Below are 23,045 nucleotides of genomic sequence, written 5' to 3' on the forward strand. Positions count from 1 at the left end.
GTCGGCGATGAAGAGTTCTAACTTGTTTTCAAATGCAAACACTGCTTGTTGAAGGGATAAGACTGTATTTCCAACGCCTTGCATTTTCACATTGAGCTGGTTCAGATATTCAGTCATGTCCATGAGATAGTAGAACTTCAGGAGCCACTCAGTGTTAGCTAACTCAGGATGCTCAATATTTTTCATTTCAAGAAAAGTCCGGGTTTCGCTCAGACAAGCCGCGAAATGGCTGAGCACCTTACCTCTTGACAACCAACGCACATTGCTGTGCAGAAGCAGACCAGGATAATTATTTCCAACTTTATCCAGCAGCGTTTTAAACTGGCGATCATTTAAAGCTTTGGCAACAATAAAGTTGACCACCTGAATGACCAGCGACATCACCTCACCAAGCTGCTCGCCACACATCTGAGCACAAAGCGCCTCCTGATGTAGGATGCAGTGAAAACTTAGGGTGGATCTCTTTTCATGTTCATGAAGAAGCGCTACAAATCCTCTGTTTTTCCCCACCATGTACGGAGCACCATCAGTACACACCAAAATAACTTTATCCATTGGTAGATTTTGTTCTTTAGCGAGCTCAGTGAAAGACTTGAATAAATCCCTTCTTGTTGTCCCTTTCATAGGCAAAACAGCAAGACTTTCCTTACATAGTGTGTCACCGACAGCATACCTTACAATCACGCTGAACTGGGATAAATGGCTTACGTATGTTGACTCATCCAAAGCGAGAGAAAAGAATGGTGCTGCATTTATGTCCTTCACTTGTGTTGCCTCAATTTGATTTGCCATCAAATTTGATTTACCATCGTAAATTTGATTTACGATCGTGAACAGTTCTTGCCGACAGAAGCATGTCTTTTATTCGTTTGATTATCTTGTCGGTTTATCCGAAAAGTCGTCAAAAAGCTCATTGGCAACATCAAACATGAATGTTATGGCATACTCCCCATCTGTGAATGGCTTTCCGTTTCTCATAATTGCTAAAGCACCAGCAAAGCTAGCCGAATTCCAGTCACCTTGTTGGGTCCAAACATGGAGTTGTTGCTGACTAGCTTGCACTCTGCACAGTAGCTCTTGACATGCTTTCTTCCTGCTGTCCCCCGCAGGATATTTCGATGCAAATGTAGTATGGCATGTGTCGAAGTGCCGTTTTATATTTGACCGTTTCATCGATGCAATTTTATCATTCCATATTAGACACACTACAGAACCTGCTCTCTCCACAAAGGCGAATTCTTCTGTCCATTCCTGCTGAAAAGTACGATACTCCTCATCTTTTTTTCTTTTAGCCATCTTCTTCAATAAAAGGGTTTCTGCAATTAGCTAGCTGACTGGTCTGTGGTCTGTGGGGCAGGGTCTGTGGTCTGTGGGGCAGGTAGTGGTCTGTGGGGCAGGGCAGAGGTAATGAAGGCAGGGTAGCCAATTGTGGGTGTAGCTGGTGGGATGGGAAGCCGGGGCCTCGATTTGGGGCTGCCTGTGAAGGACAATGCTGCTTCAGGCCTGTTTGGCCGCGGATGCTGTGGGGCAAGGTAGGGTGGGTCCCAAGGATGCCAGATGCGGATGCGATGCAGAGGAGGGCGTGGCCTGCGCTCGCCGGAAAGAAGACGTGTTCTTCTTTCCCAGCATGCATCAATCAAGCCCCAGACAAGGATCTTTCCCATACATTCATATAGTCACAGAGGGACACTGGTGAAATTAGGGGGGGGCTCTGGAGCAATAACAAATGAAGTAGGCACACTCACAACTTGCCCCTTCACTGGTATAGCTTGCTGCGGTCCAGGCTAGAATCTGCAGCTGGGGGAGGTGCCACACTGTGCAGAGCATCGGAAGATGGCCACCGCTGTCCCCGTCCTGGCTCAGATCCGATCTGGTTCTGTGTCAGTTGCTCCCGCTTCCGCAAAATGTCCCCAATGGTCTGGGTAGGTCTGCTCAGGTGTCCTCTGCTGCAGTGCATGACTTGGAGAAGATTTTTCTCCGATGCAGCAGAGGAGCTCGTAGTGTGTGCGGCTGCTCTCCTTGGCTCCGCCCCGGAAGTCAGAGTGTCACGTTGGCGGCGAGCCAGATGCAGCCATCAAAAGAGCTACATCTGGCTCGCGAGCCATAGGTTCCTGACCCCTGGCCTAATCTATTCTAACATCCATTAATGTAACGGGCTTAAACATGACTATAAATATTATTCAGTAATAACATTTAAATAGCCAAGCATTTACTTGTATGTTAATGTAGCATATTTCAATGGTGCATTTAAGATATTAACAAACCAGGTCAGTTCTCTAAAAGTAGCAACACTTATAAAGGATATTGCCTAAGGAGGTTCCCCGAGTACAGCCAGCTGCATATATGGACTCTGATGTACTAAGTTTCTCAGAAGTTTTGATCCCTGGAGCTCCATTCAGTGATGTGGAGGGGCATTTTCAATATAAAATCTAATTCTGAGGTTAGACATTTTTATAAGCGCAACCAGATACTGGGAAAAGAAAATGGACATTTTTGAAAAAAACAAAATGGCCATCTGTCTGTTTTTTTATGTCTATTATTCCTCTGTCAGTTATTCCTCTGAATTTTTCTAATGTGCATTTTTCTTTTGAATTCATTTCTCCCCAAAAATCATCCAAGTGAAAAACGCACTTACCATCACCATTGGGACGTAGGAAAGGCTAGCATTCATAGCAGACTGGCTACTTATATGCCACAGCGGTTTGCTTTCCAGAGTTTTCCTCATAATTGGTTGGCCAAATATTTCACCCATATTTGCATACAACCTTTTTATTCTGCACTTGGACCCCCCACCGAGGAAGGTGTTTTTTCCAAAACACGGCCCATGTCAGGTCCGTCAAGTATAAATGTGGACAGAGTTCCAAAGACGGATTTAAAAATTGTTGGAAGAAATACAACAGAGTGGGAGTGTTTCCTGAAACGTGTAAGGTTCCGGATAGAGAAAAGAAATGTTAGGTCATGAATTAAATTGCATTATGAAAGGATATTAAAAAAAAAAAAATTAAGATGCTACATTTTGGAGCATATGCTATGCCAATTTGATGCACATTTTCTAATATGATGTGGTTATGGTGACTGAATTTTACTATTTGCTCTTTTGCTTTTTGATACAATCATCTTTTTAACATTTGTTGAGGACTTTCATTTGCAGAGTATCCAGAGGGGGACTGAGTTCCTCCACATAAAGAAACCTGTCCTATGAAGAAAGAGACTTAACAAGTGTCTGATTTCTGGAATGCCTGTCCATGGCTGAGTCCTGTGGCCTAACGAGGATTGGCTCAACGCACCTTGGCTTTTCTTCGTTTGCCAGCACTAAAAGACTGATTGCCTGATTTATTATTGCCACCGTAATTGTCGACCTGAGATGAAAATCAAGAAACTGGACTTTACAAGTTGGTTTGACTTGTTTTCTAGGGGGTTTTTCCTTTGCAAATGTAGACTTGCTGATTTGCATTTTAACATAACATAACTTTATTCTTCTATACCGCCACAATCACATGATTTCTCGGCGGTTTACATTGAAGAGAATTGGACAATCAGCGAAGTACAAAATACAACTAGCAAAAGTACAATATATTTCTTAAGGATAGTCAGAATAGAATTATTGCAATTAGTATAACTTCTATTTATGAAATAAATCTATCAAATAGTACTCTTAATTTCTTTCCAGACTTATGCAATGTTAGTTTATGCTTTGCCTGATTGTATCTTTCATCCTGTTTGGACTCCTGTTTTTGCACCCTGATTATTGATTATATCTAATCTCAACGGATTCTTTCCATCCATTTCTTGTTGCTTGGCTGACGTGAAGTGCGCTGAAGGGGGGAGTTCCAATACCAGAGCTACATACGGATTCGTGACTTTATCCCAGCCATCCGAAGGTTTCTAAAATGGACAGTGCAATGCGAAATATCTAATGTGTTTCACATCACTGCCTATGTCTTTTGGCCTATGCTACGCTTATTTCCTTTTGCCTTCTTATTCCTTTTAGTTAATGTATTATATTAGGCTTAGTTTGCAAGAGTGATTTTAGGTTCCAGGATATTTCTTGGAATATAGGGAATGAGGTTTGTTTTATTTCTTTATTTTAGTTACTGTGCATTCAGTGTTAATGAACAATAGTTCTGTCAATTTATTCCCCTAGAGGGGTAGCTGCCTAACTGGATACAGCCATTAATTGTCAAATGTACAACCAATGTAAGAATTTTTCCAGATATTTCTGTGCTTAATGCTTTTTATTTGTTTCCTTTTACTTTGATGTATTATTGTTATACACATGTTTATCGTGAGTCCTAATGAAGCTGGCGTCATATTAGATTAAGGGTGGTAATGACAGTGCCTTCTCAATTTTACTAAGCTTGATTTCTGAGTAATGACCCTTCCTTCTTCTTCTCCTCCTGGATGTTTGCGATGTCGTGACAACAACTACAAACCCTTATTTATACCTTGATCTAGAGGGGGGAAGCCTCCTACGCGTAGGCTTCCAGAAGGGAATTTTAGAGGGGAATGAGGACAAATCAGAGGAGAATCGGGAGTAAGATCTGCATGAAAATGTAGGAGGAAGAAGATGCAAGCATAAGACCTGCAAATATTGTAGGCGAAGACCCCTGAGAACTCCAAATAGTTATATTTCTAAGAGAGACATTGTGCATATGAATTCAATCTTCTAAGCAGTCATTTTCCTCTCTGCCAGTAAGAGAAAGATTCACCTTTGCTCCAGAAACCAGCAGTCAGATCTCCTGACTGTGACATCACTGTTTGGGACTTTTAAGAACAGTACAATACATGATAAGAGGTCCTCCTAAGAAGTATTAGCGAAGGACAGTGTAACTCAGGATGGTGGGGGTTTGCTCTCTGGAGTTATTAGCCTTAGTATTGGGAATGCATTTGTCAGGGAAATATAGAAAGGTCAGTTTTGGCACCAGAAGACGTCATGCTTCAGTATGGCTCCATGATAAGTGTAAAGACCATTCAGCCAATAAAAATGACATATGTGACAAACCAATTAGAAGTGAGTAATTAGGAGGTACCCTAGGCTACTGAAATAATGTATATAAGTGACATGCTGGATGGCATAAGAGAAGTAGGAGAGGGAAGAGAGAGGAGTCAGACCCAAAAAGAACATCAGCTTGCTATTTCGTATGTATGCTATCCTTTGTAGCCAATATGCTGTACTTTGCTATTTCATGTGAGTTGCCTTTTGCTTATTACTAATAAACCTATCTTATTGTAACTGTCACTGTCACGAGGTCTTTATTATGGGCTGATGATAAGATCTACAGCAATCTTATCATTCCAAAACATTGTGATTTCTGCAATTTTGTTTATTTTTGCTTCACACAGACATCCCAGCAGAGCTGTGGGGTACCTTAAGGGGCACTGAAATTGTATTCATAGAAGAGGTCCCAGATACACATCACCAGAACCCCAATAACCTTTATGCCTGCAGGTGTCACCTATATCTCAGTAAAGTAGACTTGGAGGGAGGTTTGGTGGGCTCACCCTGTTCACCACAAGTGCTCTTGTTAGGGTGACATATAGGCCTGGGTCCCCCTCTTTAGGCACTGCACTGACCACCAGGCTACTCCAGAGACCTGCATGTTGCTCTCATAGAACTAGCCATTACATCTGAAGCTGGTATGTACTGTCACTTACATCTTTATGAGGTGGGCGGGGTCAGTGGCCACTGGGAGAGTATGGGTAGGACTATGCAGTCATCCTTCCAGTGATCATCTGGTTAGTTTGGGCAACCTTTTGCCTCCTATTCGTTATTGAAATAGGTCTAACAACATCCAAATCATTAGCCCATACATCACCTCCAGCATGCCCCCCTTGAGATTTAGACATACTACTGGGAAATGGTATAGATAATCATGTAGAAAATAGCTTTTGAAAATACCAAATTGGTAGTTTGTGGTGAGAAAAATGTCCATCTACCCCTTTATGGCATTTTCTGGATGTTTTTCCTCTTTTGAAAATCCTACTACTACCGTGTTTCCCCGAAAATAAAACCTAGCATGATTTTTAAAGGTGCTCCTAATATAAGCCCTACCCCAAAAATAAGCCCTAGTGAAGATTGACCCCCGAAGCCCCTCCCAAATGTCCCCGACACTCCCCGACTCTGTCCCTGACACCAGTGCTACCCAATTCACTGATGGCAGCGCTTTCTCCCTCCCCCCACCATGTGCAGCATCTTTCCTCCCCTCTCACCCATCCCCATATGCAACATCTTTCTATCCCTTCCTCCCATTCCCCTGTGCAGCAGAACCCCACCAACCCTTCCACCGTGAGACTGGCATACCAAAAACAGCAGAGGCGGCAGCGCTCTGAACAGGCTGCTTGGCACCCTTCCCTATCAGGGCCTTCCCTCTGCTGCATCACTGATGACATCATCAGTAATGCGACAGAGGGAAGACCCCTGCGGGGAAGGCTGCAAAGTAATCAGAGTACTGCCTCTGCTGCTGTTTTTGGAGGCCTCAGAGCAAAGGTATGTCAGTTTCACGATGGGAAGGTCGGTGGAGTTCTGCTGTATAGGGAGATGGGAGGGAGGGATAAAAAGATGCTGCACAAGGGTATAGGTGAGAGGGGAGACAAGATGCTGCACATGGGTGGGGGGAAGGGAGAAAGAAAAGAGGAAGAATTGGGGTGGAAGAGGGGAAGGGAGAGATGATTGTTGTACATGAAAAAATAAGACATCCCCAAAAATAAGTCCTAGTTTGTTTTTTGGACTCCAAATTAATATGAAACTGTCTTATTTTCAGGGAAGCACAGTATTTATTATATCTAATGCACTACCAGACACACACAGTACTGTACATTAAACATGCAATGAAACCCATTCTGTTGCTGTCATAAAATATTTTGGATTCTTTTTATCTTGCTAAGGGTGAGTTACAATCGGGCAAAAATGTTATTTCCCTGTTCAAGTGGATTAACAATCCAGATTGTACCTGAAGCACTGGAGAGAAAGCCGCTTTCATGAAGACACATGGAGTATCACTGAGAGAGAGAGGATTTGAAAGCCAATTTCACTGGCTATGAGCTTGCAGTTCTAACCCTTAGGCTATTTTAGGCTATTCTTCCACTCTGGAGAATGGCACTATAATCTCAGTCAAGATGGTTCCAATTAAACTGACAAATCCAAAAGACAGGCAGAAGCTGTTTCAGTGTTGTACAGCAATGCATATCTACTAGCATTCTGAAATAAGGTGCTAAGTATTACTAGGCCCATTAAACTAATGGTTTTTAAAACCAGAAAATGTTACTCAATTACACAGGAGGCAAATCTCAGTATGTGAACTTTGTATAGCCCTACTAACACTTTCATGGGTAATTATACACTTATATGCATATGAAGGTGGTTTGAAAAGTTAGGTTAAACAATGTAGTCTCCATTGAGGGCTATACACTAGAGAGCTGCACGGGAACGGGGATGACGGGAATCCCGCGGGTTCCCCCTTCGGATCACGGGGATCCCGTGGGGACGCCCCCTAGGGGCACAGGGATCCTGTGGGGACGCCTCCTAGGGTCGCGGGGATCCCGCGGGGTTAGATGCAAACTTGAGCCGCGAGGCTCGTCTTCTTTTTCCTACCTGCCCTGCCGCAGCACACAGCCGACCGGAAGTCTTCCACAATGTCAGTGCTGACGTCGGAGGGAGGGCTTAAGCAAAGCCCTCCCTCCCTCCCTCCGACGTCAGCGCTGACATCAGGAAGACTTCCAGTCGGCTGTGTGCTGTGGCAGGGCAGGTAGGAAAAATTCAAAGGTTATCATGTTTATATGAAATGTGTTTTTATTTAAATGAGTTTATGCATGCTCAAACTGTAACCCACCTAGAATGGTTGGATAGTGTGAGAGAAACATTTTTAAAATATCTGAAAAGATCCATCCACCCATCATTTGGGTTCTCACTGGAAATACTGGACTGCATAATTCTGCATTTTCTTTTTTGAATCATCATTTCCTTCTAATAAGGGACTCCAAGCAATTTACATTTTATATTTTGTTTTTAACAGTACAACACAACACATAAATATAAATAAAATCCCAATACAAGCTTTCCTCTTTCCTGCCCTAATTAGGGAAATAGTAAGCAATAATTCTCTTTATTCAAGAAATGAATATAAAGACATGCTATTGCCAGATTGGTCCTCTTTGATTTGTAAAAAACAAAATAAAAGTTTGACAAGTTAAGAAGAAGTAAACTTAATGAGTAAGGCAGTGGGCTGAGTATTTATTTATATTTTATATTTACATTAGAGGCTCTGGTAGAAACCCGTTTGCAAAGTATGTATTCTTCCCAATTAATATTTCCAAATTAATAAAGTCTCTTTGCTTATTTGTAAATGGGTTTCTACCAGAGCCTTTAATTCAGTAGCATAATTAAATGAAATAACTATTTATGAAGTTTATGGGGACGGAGGGGATTCCTCGCGGGGACGGGTGGGGACGGAGGGGATTCCTCGTGGGGACGGAGGGGATTCCTCGCGGGACAGGTGGGGATGGAGGGATTCCTCGCAGGGACGGGTGGGATTCCTCACGGGGACGGGTGGAATTTTGGCAGGGACGGGTGGGGAAGGGTGAGATTTCTGTCCCCGCGCAACTCTCTACTATACACATAGTCCAGCAAGATTCCGGGTTTTTTTCATATCCTAGGGAAAATAGCTTACAAAAAAACTGAACTATTATGGATCCATAAAGAGACCTGTACAGCTTCTCAATTCTCCCTCACCTGGGATAACATCATTCTCATACCCAAAGACCAAGTATGTAGTCTAGGCATCATCCTAGATGCCAACCACCCATTTTTGGCACAGATCTCCAAGGTGGTGTCCTCATCCTTCTACCACCTACACCAACTAAAGCATCTCCGGCGATACTTTTCTGATGCAAACTTCTCGCAACTGCTATACGTCTTTGTGCTTTCTTGCTTGGACTAGTGTAATAGCTTGTACATCAGCCTTCCTATGAAAGAACATCAACTACCAAGAGTCCAGAACACCATAGTCAGGCTATTGAAAAATCTCAGTCCTTTCGATCCCATTACCCCAGCTCTGAATGAAGTACACGAGCTACCCATAGGAAAACTGGCCATCTTCAAACAACTGACTATCGCCTTTAAGTGCTTCCACGACATGGCTCCCCACTATAATACTAAAAAACTCCCAATCTGTCATCCGACCAGACCACTCAGATCACAACTGGAATGCTGACTGTGCATCCCACCAGCACATCAGCTCCAACTTGAAACCACCCAGAAACAATTCTTCTCTCTTAGCGTAACAATATACCAGCTTCCCCCAGATATTCGAGCTATAGATAATCTACTATACTTCTGGAAAGCGGTAAAAACCATTTTGTTCTCAAACCAGCCCTAAGGAAGTCCCTGATTGACTAAAGCACCTCAGGCACCTCCAAATGAGGAGCCCTAGGTGCTTTAGCTAATCAGGGCCTTAGGCCCCTCCCTGTGCATCCAGCATTGTCGCTGGAGGCCAGAGGAGCAGGAGGGACTGAGCACCCCTCCTGCTACCAACTTACAGGTATGGGGGGGACAGGCCGGACCGATGGCGGTGGGAGAGTCCTGACGGCAGAAGGTAGTTGGCATCCCTCCTGCCATATCTAACAAGAGGCCAATGGCAGGAGGGAGTTGACATCCCTCGTGCCATAATTTTAAATGTGGGTATTTGGTAGGAGGGAGGTGTACCGCACCGGGGGGGGGGGGTGTTCATCCAGCAGGCGAGGCCGATGGCAGGAGGGAGTGGCCATTGTCGTATTAAAGAAATGACAATTTTGCATAAGGTAAAACTCTTTATAGTTTACAAATCTTTCCTTTTGGCTAAGTCTTAATAATAATATTGTAATTTATAGCTAGAGACGCATGATCAAGAAACTGTTTTATTTTACTTTTGTGATTATGATAAACATATCAAGGGCCTCATAATAGTATCTGGAAGTTAGCATGTGGCCCCGGGCCACGAGTTTGAGTCCATTGCTGTAACCCGTTCTGGGCTCCTGGGCTATAAAACTGAATAAATAGAGAGAAAGCGTTTCCAGGTTACAATTTGTGCTAGTTACCCTTAACAGTGCATGTTTTTTTCAATACATGTTTTTATCTTCATGTGACACATTGGGATCTAGTGCCAATGTACATATCTCTGTTTCTCTCAGTCAATAGTGCCAAAAAATAGGTACTGGAAAAAATCAGCCCTCAACGCTCTTCTAGAATTTGAGGTGGAGGATTTACACCAACTGAAATCCTGGTATACATCCTGTTATGCAAGCTGGGTGTGCATCCCTGGAACCTTGTTAACACTGCACACATATTTGAATACCCCTGACCCACCTGTTCCCCTCCTGTGGGTTGTACATGAAAGCCTTTAGGCGCAGATCTTTACAGAATCATGTGCATATGCATGTTTTGCCCGTCAAAATTCTGCATTGGGGGCTTATAGAATTGTAGTATTTCATCATTTGTGCTGCTGGCTAAGGAAGAGAAGCTGTCATTGTACTTGTTTGTTGCTGCTTGCAATTGACGCCCTTATCGAGGAAGAGAACCCGGAAATATTTCAGTAGTATAAGCCCCTAACTGCAGCCATTGGAAGACGAAACGTGGCCACTTACGGCAGTCTTTACTAATAAATCCATCTCTTCAACTATTCATTCTGCTCTGCCTTGTTTGTGGACTTCTTCGGGTGCAGATTGTTGCCTCTCTTTGTTTACTAGGAATTACGTGCAGCCAGATCTGCACTCAGATCGAAAATAGGGCCAGTTAACATCAATAGTTGCTTACTAATAGCTAATTATTGCTAATTATAGCTTACAAATAGCTAATTATTGATTGTTAATGGCTCATGCTCAAGATCACATGCAAATTTGGCCACCCTTTATAGAATCCAGGGATCAATACTCTCATAAAGTTAATTTGTTACTTTCCTGCCATAGCTGAAAAAAATAATCCTAGAATTATTCCAATTATATTTGGGTCCCTGCAGGAATATAATATTAACAGGAGACCTCCAAAAGATGATGTGCCTAACTCAGTGGTCTCAAACTTTCGGCCCGGGGTCCACATGCTGCCTGCCAGTTACTATTTTGAGGCCTTCGGTATGTTTATCATAATCACAAAAGTAAAATAAAACAGTTTCTTGATCATGTGTCTCTTTAGCTATAAATGACAATATTATTATTAAGACTTAGCCAAAAGGAAAGATTTATAAACTATAAAGAGTTTTACCTCATGCAAAATTGTCATTTCCATAATAAGACATTAACTATTTTTTTTTTTCTGAGGCCCTCCAAGTACCTACAAATCCAAAATGTGGCCCTTCAAAGGGTTTGAGCACATCACTTGCTGAATTTAAATAAAAGCAAAAGTACACACATATAAAATGAAATAAGAGTATTTTAAACTCATGCTTATGCTTTTCAAACAGAATCATTCTAGACAAACGGTATTCTGCTGTGGAACAGTGTGGAAGTTTGACATCTTAATACACCCCCCCACCCACCCCCTTTTACAAAACTGCGATAGCAGATTTTAGCACAGGCCTGCACTCTGAATGCTCTGTGCTGCTCCCCATGCTCATAGGCAGGGCCGGATTAAAGGATAGGCCCAGTATGCACGTGCCTAGGGCCCAAAATTGTTAGGGGGCCCAGTGAAGGAGGGCAAAGAGAGAGGTTTTTTTTTTTTTTTCAAACGGCAATGGGTGGCATCGGCATCAAGCCCTCCCCCCTCCACGACACAACTCAAGATCGGCAACGGGCCTCCCCCCCATCCCACGATGGCACTCAAGATTGACAACAGGCCTCCTTCTCCCCCCCCCCCCCCGGGATCAACTGCACTTCAGATCGGCAACGCAGTGCTCAACCCAAAGCTTCCCCTCTGACGCAGCTTCCTGTTTCCGCCCAGGCAGTTCAAGTCAGAGGGAAGCTTTAGACTGAGCATCACATTGCTGATCTGAAGTGTTGTTGATGCCGGGGGGAGAAAGAGGCCCGTTGACGATCTTGAGTGCCATCATAGGGGGGGAGGGGTGTCCGTTGCCGATCTTGTTACCAAAATCAAAAATAAAAGTAAGAGGAAGGGAGAGAGATGGCCCTGTGGTGGTTGGAGAGATTGAGAGAAGGGGCAGCTGATGGAAGTAGGAGGAAAGAGACAGAAGGGGCAGATGATGGAAGAGGGGAGAAGGGAGAGCAAATGCTGAATGGTAGTGGAGAAAGAGAACACATACTGGATGGGAGGAGGGATAAAGAAAAAGGACATATACTGGATGGGGGAAGAAGATAGAGTTAGTGAGATAGTGGAGGGGTGAAGGAAAGGGTGGCATGCTATGGGTAGACACAGTAAAAAGAGGGAAACTGAGGACTGCATAGTAAGAAAGAATTTAATTTAGACGGAGGCAGAAAATAAAGAAAGAAGACCAGAGAAGAAAAGGAAAGGGAAGAGAGAGGAGAGAGAGATGCCAAAGAATGGGGAAGGAGACAGAGATATAAGATCTGAGCGGAGGAAATGAGAAGAGAGAGATGCTAAAAACCACAGGGGTGAGGGAAAGAGAGATAAAAGGAGAAAGATGTCAGACCATGAGGGAACAGAGGAAAGATGATGGATGCCAGACAAAAGGGGGGGGGTCTAGAGGAGAGATGGCAGGGGGAGACAGACAGTTTCTGGAAGGGGCAGACAGTGGATGGAAGAAAAAGAATGACAAAAAGATGAGGAAAGCAGAAACTACATGACAAAGGTAGAAAAAAATTCTATTTTTTTGCTTTAGGATAAAGTAGTATTGTAGCTGTGTTGATAAATGTTTAGAAATAGAAATTGGAAATACGGTGATCATTTTATTGGACTAATTTTAATACATTTTTGACTAACTTTCAGAGACCAAATTCTCCTTCCTCAGGTCAGGACAGGATACTGTAACAGTAGTATACTTTACTGACCTAAGGAAAGAGGGTTTGACCTCTGAAAGCTAAATTAAAAATGTATTAGTCCAATAAAATGGTATTATCTTATTTTCCAATTTTTTGTTTCATTTTTAGTTGTTAATTTGTAAAGTGATTTGTTATTTCTCTTTTTTGTCAAATTTACATCTGCTATATTTACATTTTGTTCATTCTCCTAAGAGAAGCAGGATAAGTCAGCCACATGTGGGTGTTGTCCCAACAGCTCCCAATTTGCGGATAAGCTCTCCAATAGCTCAGAGAGATTATTTTTTTCTCCCTCTGAGCACGTGCAGTGTCCGGGCCCCACTGGGCATGCCCGAGCACTACCCATTTCCCCCTGCTTCCCCCTAATCCCCAGTCTTTAGTCTCCGCCTGTTCCCATCGGTTGGATTTTCTACAGCTCTCCATTACAACTTTTCTACTCATCACTTGAAGATGCCTGAATTATCAAAAGAAATGACTGGGATGCAGGAGAAGAATGAATGCACTGGATCCTCATGGATTGTGCGTCCACTGATTGGATCCGGGGCATGAGGACCAGTGCTGCTTACATTGTGCCTGCCTGTACCCGCACGCACGTAAGCCCAACCATCCCTGCTTGCATTGTGCCTGCCTGTATCCGCATGCACATAAGCCGAACCAGCCCTCCTGGAATTGTGCCCACCTGGTTTCGTGAGCACTCTAGCTGAGGAAGAAGGCACTGAGAAACTCCATGGAAAGGAGTAAAGCCTAAAAATCAGCCTGTTAAAAGTATTGGGGGATATGCACTACTGTTTCTTCACCCCCCCTAAACTGTACTATTCTTTCGGTTTGTAACACAAGCCAGCTTGCTGAATGCTCTGCACTGCTCCGATGGGTAAAAAATTCCTATGATCATCAGAACAGCGCAGAACATTTAGTCTGCCAGCCAGTGCTAAAAACCTCTTCCGTACTTTTGTAAAAATGGGGGGGGTGTTAGTTTGTGATTACTTATTCCATACTGGGTGAGGGTGGCTCTGTGTCCAGTGTGTATGAAAGACATGGTTTTCTGTTAGCATTGACCAGCCTTGTTTGGCGAAATCATCAGGCATGGTTCCTGGGAGCACCTTAAATAAATCTGATTTGAATCTCCTTATTGTCTGCCAATCTTCTTTTCTTCCACGTTGGATTCTTTGGTGGACCGCTTGCCTTGTTGTTTTGTTACAAATTAACATACATGGAGTGGAACGTACCAGAAGAGTTACAGATTTGATTGTTTATACATACATATGGGTTAAAGTTGGATGACAGAGTGAGGCAGTTGAGAGGAGTTGCAAACTTGGTTATTACTATAGACTTGTGTTTCGGATAGTATTACTGCTTTACAATGCATTTGAACACTTTTATATACATATGGAAAGGGTTCAGAGTTAAAGTCGTGGGCAAGTAGGTGGGAAGGGAAGGAAAGGGGGATTTGTTCAAAGATGTTTGGGGCTTACATTAAACTAAAACTACACTGGCACTGGTATGGTAATCTTTGTTGTTTGTTATGAATTTTAAAATTAAAGAAAAAAAAATTCAAGCAGTGAAGAAAACAAGTAAATGAATGGGGGTGGGAGGGCCAGGGCCAAGGGGGGCCCAGTGTACTTGTGTGCCTAGGGGCCCTGGAAGAATTTATCCTGCCCTGCTCATAGGAACTCTATGAGTGTCGGGAGAAGCACAGAACATTTAGTGTGCCAGCCTGTGCTAAAAACCACTATCGCGGTTTCTTAAAATTGGGGGACAGTGCTTCAACAAAATATTACTATGCTTCTGTCCTAAACACTAGACAGGTCGGCTTCTAAATGCCAACTGTCTCTAGGCAGTCACTTTTCTACAGGAAATTGATGCAGTCCTTTGTTTACTCAGAAAACGAATTGCTCTTCACCAGCTCCTCAGACAAGAGGAAAATTGAGAATTTCAAAGGACATGAATTTGAAATGCCTTGTCTTTTAAAGCGGTGAATATACTCATTCTCGCTGTATTCTCTACTAACAGGGATTTTTTTGCATATGTGTGTGACGTGTTAAGATAATATCAGAAGCAGGTATTTCTAATGTGTTATCTGAATGACATTTATATCATGCACTATATGCATGTCTGTAGTCTAACACAGTGTTTTTCAACCTTTACACCTATGGAACGGCAGAAATAAAAGAATTATTGGTCGAAGAACATTGGTCGAAGAACACTGGGCTAAGTCGTGGGCCCGACCACGCCCATCTCTACCCAATCTCCACCCCAGACCCCGCCCCCATAATAGTACTAATTGCACCTTGCACGTCCTGTGTCTCATCTGGAAGCCTTCCCTCTGACGTTGCAACGTCAGAGAGAAGGCTTCCGGTTCAGGCGCAGGATGTCCTTAGGAGCCACTGCCTGTGGCTTTGTGCACTGAATCAATTAGGAAGAGGGAGCTGGCTCGAAGATAATGCTGCATCGATCACACCGTGGACCGGTGGTTGAAGAACACTGTTTTGGGCCTGATGCACGTGCTGGCCCTGTGGACCGGCACTGGTCCATGGACCGGTGGTTGAAGAACACTGCTCTAACACATTCAGTTGTACCTGACTGTGTTGCACTTTAATGGATCCTACAGATACATATTATGTAATTGCAGTATTAAAGGGGCTCATTTTCAAAGCACAAAGGGCTAGATTCACCTACCTGTCCGATCATGACCGATCCGTGGCATGCCGATCAATTCTCGATGGGAGAATATTTAAATGGGGGCAATTGGAGAACCCCCCCTCCCCCCACCGACCACAGGGATCGCTACTGAGCGATCCCAAAGCATGCACAGATCATTCCTTTGCCTGTTGATGGTCTGCGCATGCTCTCTGCATGCAAGGAAGACACTTTTGTAGGCAGGGAGGGAGGCAGGCAGGGAGAGGTAATCAGCCAGAACATGTGAATCCTACAAGGCCTTAACCTGCCCTGACTCTCCTGCTCTCTGCCGCCTTCCCTGCAGTGCGAGCCCCTGGGTTTAAAGCGGGGCTGCACTGTGGCGTGTTCTGGAACATGCAGGGCCAGATTAATCAGTAGGCACACAAGGCACGTTCCTAGGGCCCGAAACAATGAGGGGGGCCCGCTAAAAGAGGACAATTCACCTTGCCGGCAACGGGCCCCTCTCCCGGCATCAACCGCAATGGGCCCCCCTCCCAGCATCAACAGCAACGGGCCCCCCCTCCCGGCAGCGACCACAATACAGCCAGATCTGTTACTGGAAGGTCCCACGATGACTGCTTCTGCCGGTCCATCCCCCTCCGACGTCACTTCTTCCGGAGCAAGTGACGTCGGAGGGGGATGAACCGGCAGAAGCAGTCATCGCGGGACCTTCCAGTGACTGATCCGGCTCTATTGCGGTTGATGCCGGGAGGGGGGGTCCATTGTGGTTGATGCCGGTGAAGGAGTCTGGGACTGGTTTTCCTAAGTGTTGAACTAAGTTTTCTCTTTAATAAAATGCTGAATTATGTTTAGCTGCAGACCTAACTTATCTCATGTTCTAGCCTGCCTGCACTGGATGTTTTAGCTTGGGCATTCTAGCTTCTTATGGCTAACTCAGCATAAACGACATGTAACAGAAAGACTGCAGAGCTTAGATAAGTCACCTGCTAGTGGCCTGCTAGTGTGAGCTTAGGACCAATGATTGTTAAGAAAAATAACACGTGGAAAGTTTTTTCTAGAATTCAGTTGTATAGCCAGAAGAATGTATATATATCTCTGTAACTTCCTGGTTTCTGGACTTCTGAAGCCAGCTTGGGGCTCAGGGGTCCGCATATGCTGAATAAACATCTGTGCTTTCTTCAAGTTTCTAAGTTTTGTGATTGCCCAAAGTGACCTTTCACCGGGAGGGGGGCCCGTTGCTGTTGCTGCAGGGGGGGGGCATTGCCGCTGCTTCGGGGGGGGGGTGTTGCCATCAGCTGTTATAATGCTGTTTTCGGGCAAAGAAGCTCAGAGGGCAGAGCCAGCAGCAATGTTTGGAGGGGGAGAAAGGAACATGGAAGGGTGGTGGAGGAAGAGAAAGGGGGCAGGGTGGTATGGAAGGGTTGTGAGAAGGATGGTATGGAAGGGTGGTGGAGGAAGAAAAAGGGGTCAGGGTGGTATGAAAGGGTTGTAAGAAGGATGATATGGAAGGATGGTGGGGCAGCGTGGTATGGAAGGGTGGGAGAGAAAGGGGGCAGATGCTTATGGAATTGTGTGCAGGGAAAGGGAAGGATACTGGATGGAATTGGGTTGGAGAGAAAGAAAGGGAGCTGATGCTGATGAAAGTGGGGGGTAGGGAAAGGAGAGAATGAAATGCTAGACCATGGGGGAGTGGGAGAGGGAAGGGAAGAAGAGAGGAGAGACATGCCAGACCATTGGAGGAGGGAATGGAAGAAGATGGATGCCAGACCAATGAGGGTGAAGGGAAAGATGGAAGGGGGAGGCATACAGTTTCTGGAAGTGGCACAGAAGGACAAAAGATGAAAGGAAGATATTGACAAGAAGATGAGGAGAGCAGAAACCAGACAAGACAAAAGTAGAAAAAAAATTTCTATTTATTTTTTTTGCTTTAGGGGATATGCATCGCTGTTTCTGTGGTGTTGCATTGTATGCAGAGTCCAGAGTCTTGGTGGTTTTATTTAACCTTTGTCTATTTTATCCCCCCTTTTACAAAACTGTAGAGCATTTTTTTAGCATGGGCCGTGGCTAAAAACCATACTACAGTTTTGTAAAAGGGGGGAGAGGTTAGTTTGTGATTACATATTCCATACTAGGCGAAGGTGTTTTCTGTGACCTGTTTGTATGAAAGACATGGTTTTTTGTTAGCGTTGACTAGCCTTGTTTGGCGAAATGCATCAGGCATGGTTTTTGGGAGCACCTTGAATTAACCTGATTTGAATCTCCTTATTTTCTGCCAATCTTCTTTTGTTTCACATTGGATTCTTTGGTGGACTGCTTGCTTTGTTGGTTCGTTGCAAGTTAACATACATGGAGTGGAACGTACTAGAGGAGTTACAGATTTGGTTGTTTATACATACATATGGGTTACAGTTGGTTGATGTAGAGTGAGGCAGTTGAGAGGCGTTGTAAACTTGGTTATTAATATAGACTTATATTTCAGATGGTATTACTGCTTTACAAATATTTGAACACTTTTATTTATGCATGGAAAGAGTTCAGAGTTAAATTCCTGGGTAAGTGGGGGATTTGTTCAGAGATGTTTGGGGGTTGCATAGAAGAAAAACTGTGCACTGGCATACTAATCTTTGTTTTGAATTAAAAAAAAAAAAGAAATACAAGTAGAAATAAAGAAAAGAGATAAATGGGGGCGAGGCAGGGCAGGGCAGGGCCAGGGGGCCCAGTGTACTTTTGTGCCTAGGGGCTCTCGAAGAATTAATCCTGCCCTGGGAACAAGCAGTAGTGCAGCCCCACTTTAAACCCGCAGGCTCGCATTTCAGGGAAGGCAGCAGAGATCCAGAGTCAGGGCAGTAGAGATCAGTCTGGCAGTATGAGGATGGCTGAGTTTAGCAATGGCATTTTGAAACCAAACAGGGCTGGAAGATCGGGGCGAAGATCGAGGCAGAGAGCAGGGCATGATCGGGACAGAGAGCAGGGCTGGAAGATTGGGGCACAGAGCAGGGCTGGTGGATCGGGGCAGAGTGCAGGGCGGCAATGGAGCAGGAAAGTTGGCAGAGACATGTGCGACTGGTCCCCAGCAGTCACTTCTTCTGTTGATTGGCCAGCCCAGTCGGTGTCCCAGATTTGTTTAGTGAATCGCGTCCCTGCCTACTTTGCATGCCGTTTCCCCTCATTTGCATGCACGGATCGGAATTGGATCGGCATAGGTTAGTGAATTGGGTCAGAGGAAAATCGGGTCGCAAACTGATCGGTGCACAATTGGTTTGCTTAATGAGGCAAAAGTAAAATTCAAATTCTCTTGCATCTGTTTTAAGCTAATTTGGGGATTAGCCTCAACTTACCTTTTATCTCTTTTCGTGTTATACAGCCCAACGAGGACAATTAGGAGTAGCAATTTATTTGCTGATCCAAAAATTACTGGCTGCAGTCATAAGACTTTTTTGGATAGGACTCTCGCATTTCAAGCAAGTAAGCAGCAGTCCTGGTTGGGTAATTGCATTGGTGGAGCTATGCTGTCTTATGGTGCATTCCGAAAAGAAATTAAGTCAGCATTGTTTGATAAATTAATTTCCTAAAATGTGGGTATTATTGTTAACAAAATTTTAAATTGAGTATACTTAAGAAAATTATGGTGCATTCCGAAAAGAAATTAAGTCAGCATTGTTTGATAAATTAATTTCCTAAAATGTGGGTATTATTGTTAACAAAATTTTAAATTGAGTATACTTAAGAAAATTGTTGTATTTTAACTATTTGTATTACACTGATTGTCTAACTTTCTTCTTTGTAAATCGCCTAGAAATTGTTTGATTATGGCAGTATAGAAGAATAACGTTATTTTATGTTATGTGAATCTAGCCCTTGGCTTAGACTTACAACATTTCATAGGTTACTGTGTAACTTTGTAAGTCTAATTACCTTGAAAACACACCTCAAAGTATCTCCATAAAATTATCTAATCTAATCTACAATTTGTGAGTCGCTCTATGCCTAAATAGATTCAAATGCAATTCGGGTGTTAACCAAACAGATGAAGGAGAAAGGGGACATTAAGCAGGAGGAGGAGAGGGAGGGGCGAAGAGACATTGAGGAGATATTAGAAATACAGTTTACCCTGGAGCAAGGAAGAGATCTTTGAGTTCGAACAAGCTATTGATTGTCAATGGAGCATACTATATTGTCTCGAAGAGTCTTTAGTTTCATTCAAAATCTGAGAAAACAGGGTTCCATTTTGATGATTGTCGGGAGACTATTCCAGGTTTTTGCGCCAATTTTCTGAGTGAGGTTTATTTTAATTATTTATTTATTTTTAAATCAAATCAGAACCATCAGAAGGTGATTGCCAACAGAGAATATCTCTTCATGGGCACTTTTCACTACTATATTCATCATTAGACTAATAATTTTTCGTTTAACAAAAATCTGTAATTGTGATTCAGATTTTCTTTTCCAATTATTATTATTATTATTTTCATTTCAAAAATGTATTTAGCAATAAAGGAGAAAATCGGCTGGCATGGAATTTGGGTTTTGCTTGTCTACATCAGGTTAAAGAATCTCCTTAATCTCAAAGAGCTGTCATGCACATATAGTCAAAGAGAATAATATGCTCCATTATGTGAGATACAAATAATGAAAAAGAAAAAAAATATATATCCTCATAGCAATTTACCTTCATGCTACTCCAAAATCAATGAACTGATGTCTCATTCTTGGAAATGTTACTCTCGCGTCAGTGTCAAAAGCAAGAACCTCTTGTGCCGGATGGTTTAAACTGAATGGCAGCGCTCAGCTGTACACAGCAAACTGTTGCACTAAAGCAGACACTTACCTTTAGAAGATTCACGAGCCGGGGAGCTGTGGCTAGTTGCTAAAGATTCCCTCTCCTCTTTTCTCCTTTCTGCTTCTCTGTGACAGTGACACGGGCAGCTGAAGCAACAGCTTGCTGCAGCTTTATGAAGGTGAAGTGCTGCTGCCATCTTCCTGTGGCCAATCAAAGCCAAGGGCTACACACCTCTCAAGATCCTTATAACAAAAGCAACCAGGAAAATCTCCAAGCAGCCCTTGGGCTCTCGGCGTGTCTCGGTGAGGAAAGCCACAATAGAATCTCCAGGATTCTGCATGCTTTTTACCCTTCTGCAATTAGTTTAGTTATACAGTATTTAAAATGTTGATATGCTGCCCATCATTTGCATCTGAGCGGTTTATAATCCAAAAAGTAAACATAAAAAGTGACATAATTTTAAAAGGAGGCAGAAATTAAACCAATAAAAATATATAGCCATAAAATCACAAAAGTCATCATATCTGTGCACTTTCCTCGCATCAGTGCCGAAGCCAATGATATCCCAGCTCTGGGGAGCAATCTGCAGCTAATAAAGTTTAATCAAAGGCAAATTAAAGAAGAATGCCTTAAGGCCCTTCTCAAATCTAATCAAAGAAGATTCGTGATGTAATTTGTCAGGGAAGCTATTCCAAACACTAGGGGCTCCTTTTACTAAGCTGCGGTAGCGTTTTTAGCGCACGCTGCAGATTAGCGCACGCTAACCCCGCGCTACGCGGCTAGAACTAATGCCAGCTCAATGGTGGCGTTAGCATCTAGCGTGTGCTAAGCGCGTGCTAAAACCGCCAGCGCAGCTTAGTAAAAGGAGCCCTAGGTGTTGTCACTAAAAATATGGTAGGGTCTCCAGAAAAACCTAAAGTTGGGAAAAATTGTGCAAATTGAAGATTTTTCCATGAATTTGATTGTGCTTGATCAGAAAGTAATTTTTAAAAAAATTTAAAGCCCATCCATCAGTTAAAGTCCATCCTGGGGTCCCTCCAAGCCACTGAATACCTAAAGCTCTGTTTTTCTTAAAATTTGCTATTAGTTTTGCTTATCGGAGCAAATTTCTTGGCAGTATAGCTATAACTTTTATGTTTACACACTCAGCAATGATAAATTGATAAAAAGACATTTTATGCAAAAAAACCAAACAACCAACTAGAAGTATTTTATTAAATGAGTCTTCAATATTTGCCCTTTGCAGAAAATAACATAAATTTAACATAAACCCCACCCCTCCCTTTTACAAAGCCATGTTAGCGACTGTTGCTGCGGTAATCGCAATTCCATAGGGAATTAATGGATGGCGGAGTGATTTGTCCTGCAGCAGCCACTAACATGGCTTTGTAAAAGGGAGATATAATTCACTAATAGCTAAACACATACACTTTGGAGTAGTCATCTACCAATGGCATTCCAAACACTCAAACATTCAGGGCCCGATTCTGTAAACAGTGCCCAAAGTTAGGCAGCAGTAGGCACCTTTCTGCCACCTAATTTAATTGGTTTAATTAGTTTGATCAGTACACTTGGCTGTGCCAATTAAAAACCAGTTTAAATGCAATTTTTCAAATGAAGGCAGCTAAGGATGCATCCAAAAAGGCAGTCGTTATCCCACCTATGGAGGTGCCTTATGACACCTAATGCTGCTGTAGGCGTGGCTAACACCAGAAGTGGTGTTAGCCATTGTAAGGTGTCTCGTTGCTGGTGACAATTCTCTCCAGAATACTTGGATCTTCTTCATACCATCTCAGGAACTGTGTCACGACATCCATATGCTATTGCGTATGCAGATCAGTAAGCTGTTTGGGAACCTATTGTGTGCAGACTTTCCTGTACTCCAAGTCATCGTGCATTATGGCAAATGCAGATCAATAGTTGATATCCAGATATGTAGCCATTTGAGATACTGTTATCTGTCGGTCTTCTCTAGGCAAGGCATCCGCTCTGTCAGTGTGCTCTTGTGTGCGCGATGTTGATGGGCAACCAGAACAACCTTTGTTGCTTATACCTGTTCTTTCTACTTTAAACCTTTTTACCCACTCATAAACCTTTAATGGTTCTATGTCCGTACTGAATTACCATATTTTCACGCATATAACGCGCACACGTGTACAACGTGCACACGGGCATAGCACGCGGGAACAAGTAATTTATGTAAGAGAATTTTGGTATAGCGCACCCACGCGTATACCGCGCATGCTCCTCATTGAACTTTCATAATCCATGCCAGAGTTTAAATCCTATTCATCTAACTGTTGCTTCGTATGCAAAATGACTTCACAAGAAATATTAGCTGAGCTATTTTAACTATCAGCAAATGCCGCCAGCAGGGAAATTACCAATGAAGTAATTTTGTTTCCCAGGTTTTCTATTGTAATGCCTATTCTATTGTGATGCGGTGTTTTCTGTCTTGCTGGCGCCCTCCTCCATCTTCCTGCATCGTTCGCTGAAAGCCGAGGGCAGCGGATCCTATGTGCCTCTTGCGCTGACCCAGAAGTGTTCCTCTGACGTCACGACGTCAGAGGGAACGCTTCCCAGCCGCAGGAGGCGCATGGAAGCCGCTGCTGCGGCTTTCAGCGAACGCTGCAGGAAGATGGAGGAGGGCGCCAGCAAGACAGAAAGCAATTGTATAACGCACTCACGCATATAATGCGCATGGCTATGC

At 43.4% G+C, this 23,045-nt stretch overlaps 1 protein-coding gene across 3 annotated transcripts in view; it reads right to left on the reverse strand.

Moving 5' to 3' along the window:
• The window catches only part of DDC (dopa decarboxylase), a 192,549-nt gene extending 172,038 nt beyond the window's left edge, over positions 1-20,511 (reverse strand). For all 3 annotated transcript variants that reach the window (XM_033930502.1, XM_033930503.1, XM_033930501.1), the window contains exon 1: positions 20,384-20,511. The gene's annotated coding sequence lies outside the window, so the exon portion shown is untranslated. The remainder of the gene's footprint in view (positions 1-20,383) is intronic.
• Positions 20,512-23,045: the final 2,534 nt, after the last annotated feature.

Source organism: Geotrypetes seraphini, chromosome 2, assembly GCF_902459505.1.
Source record: "Geotrypetes seraphini chromosome 2, aGeoSer1.1, whole genome shotgun sequence".
NCBI classification, from domain to species: Eukaryota; Metazoa; Chordata; class Amphibia; order Gymnophiona; family Dermophiidae; genus Geotrypetes; species Geotrypetes seraphini.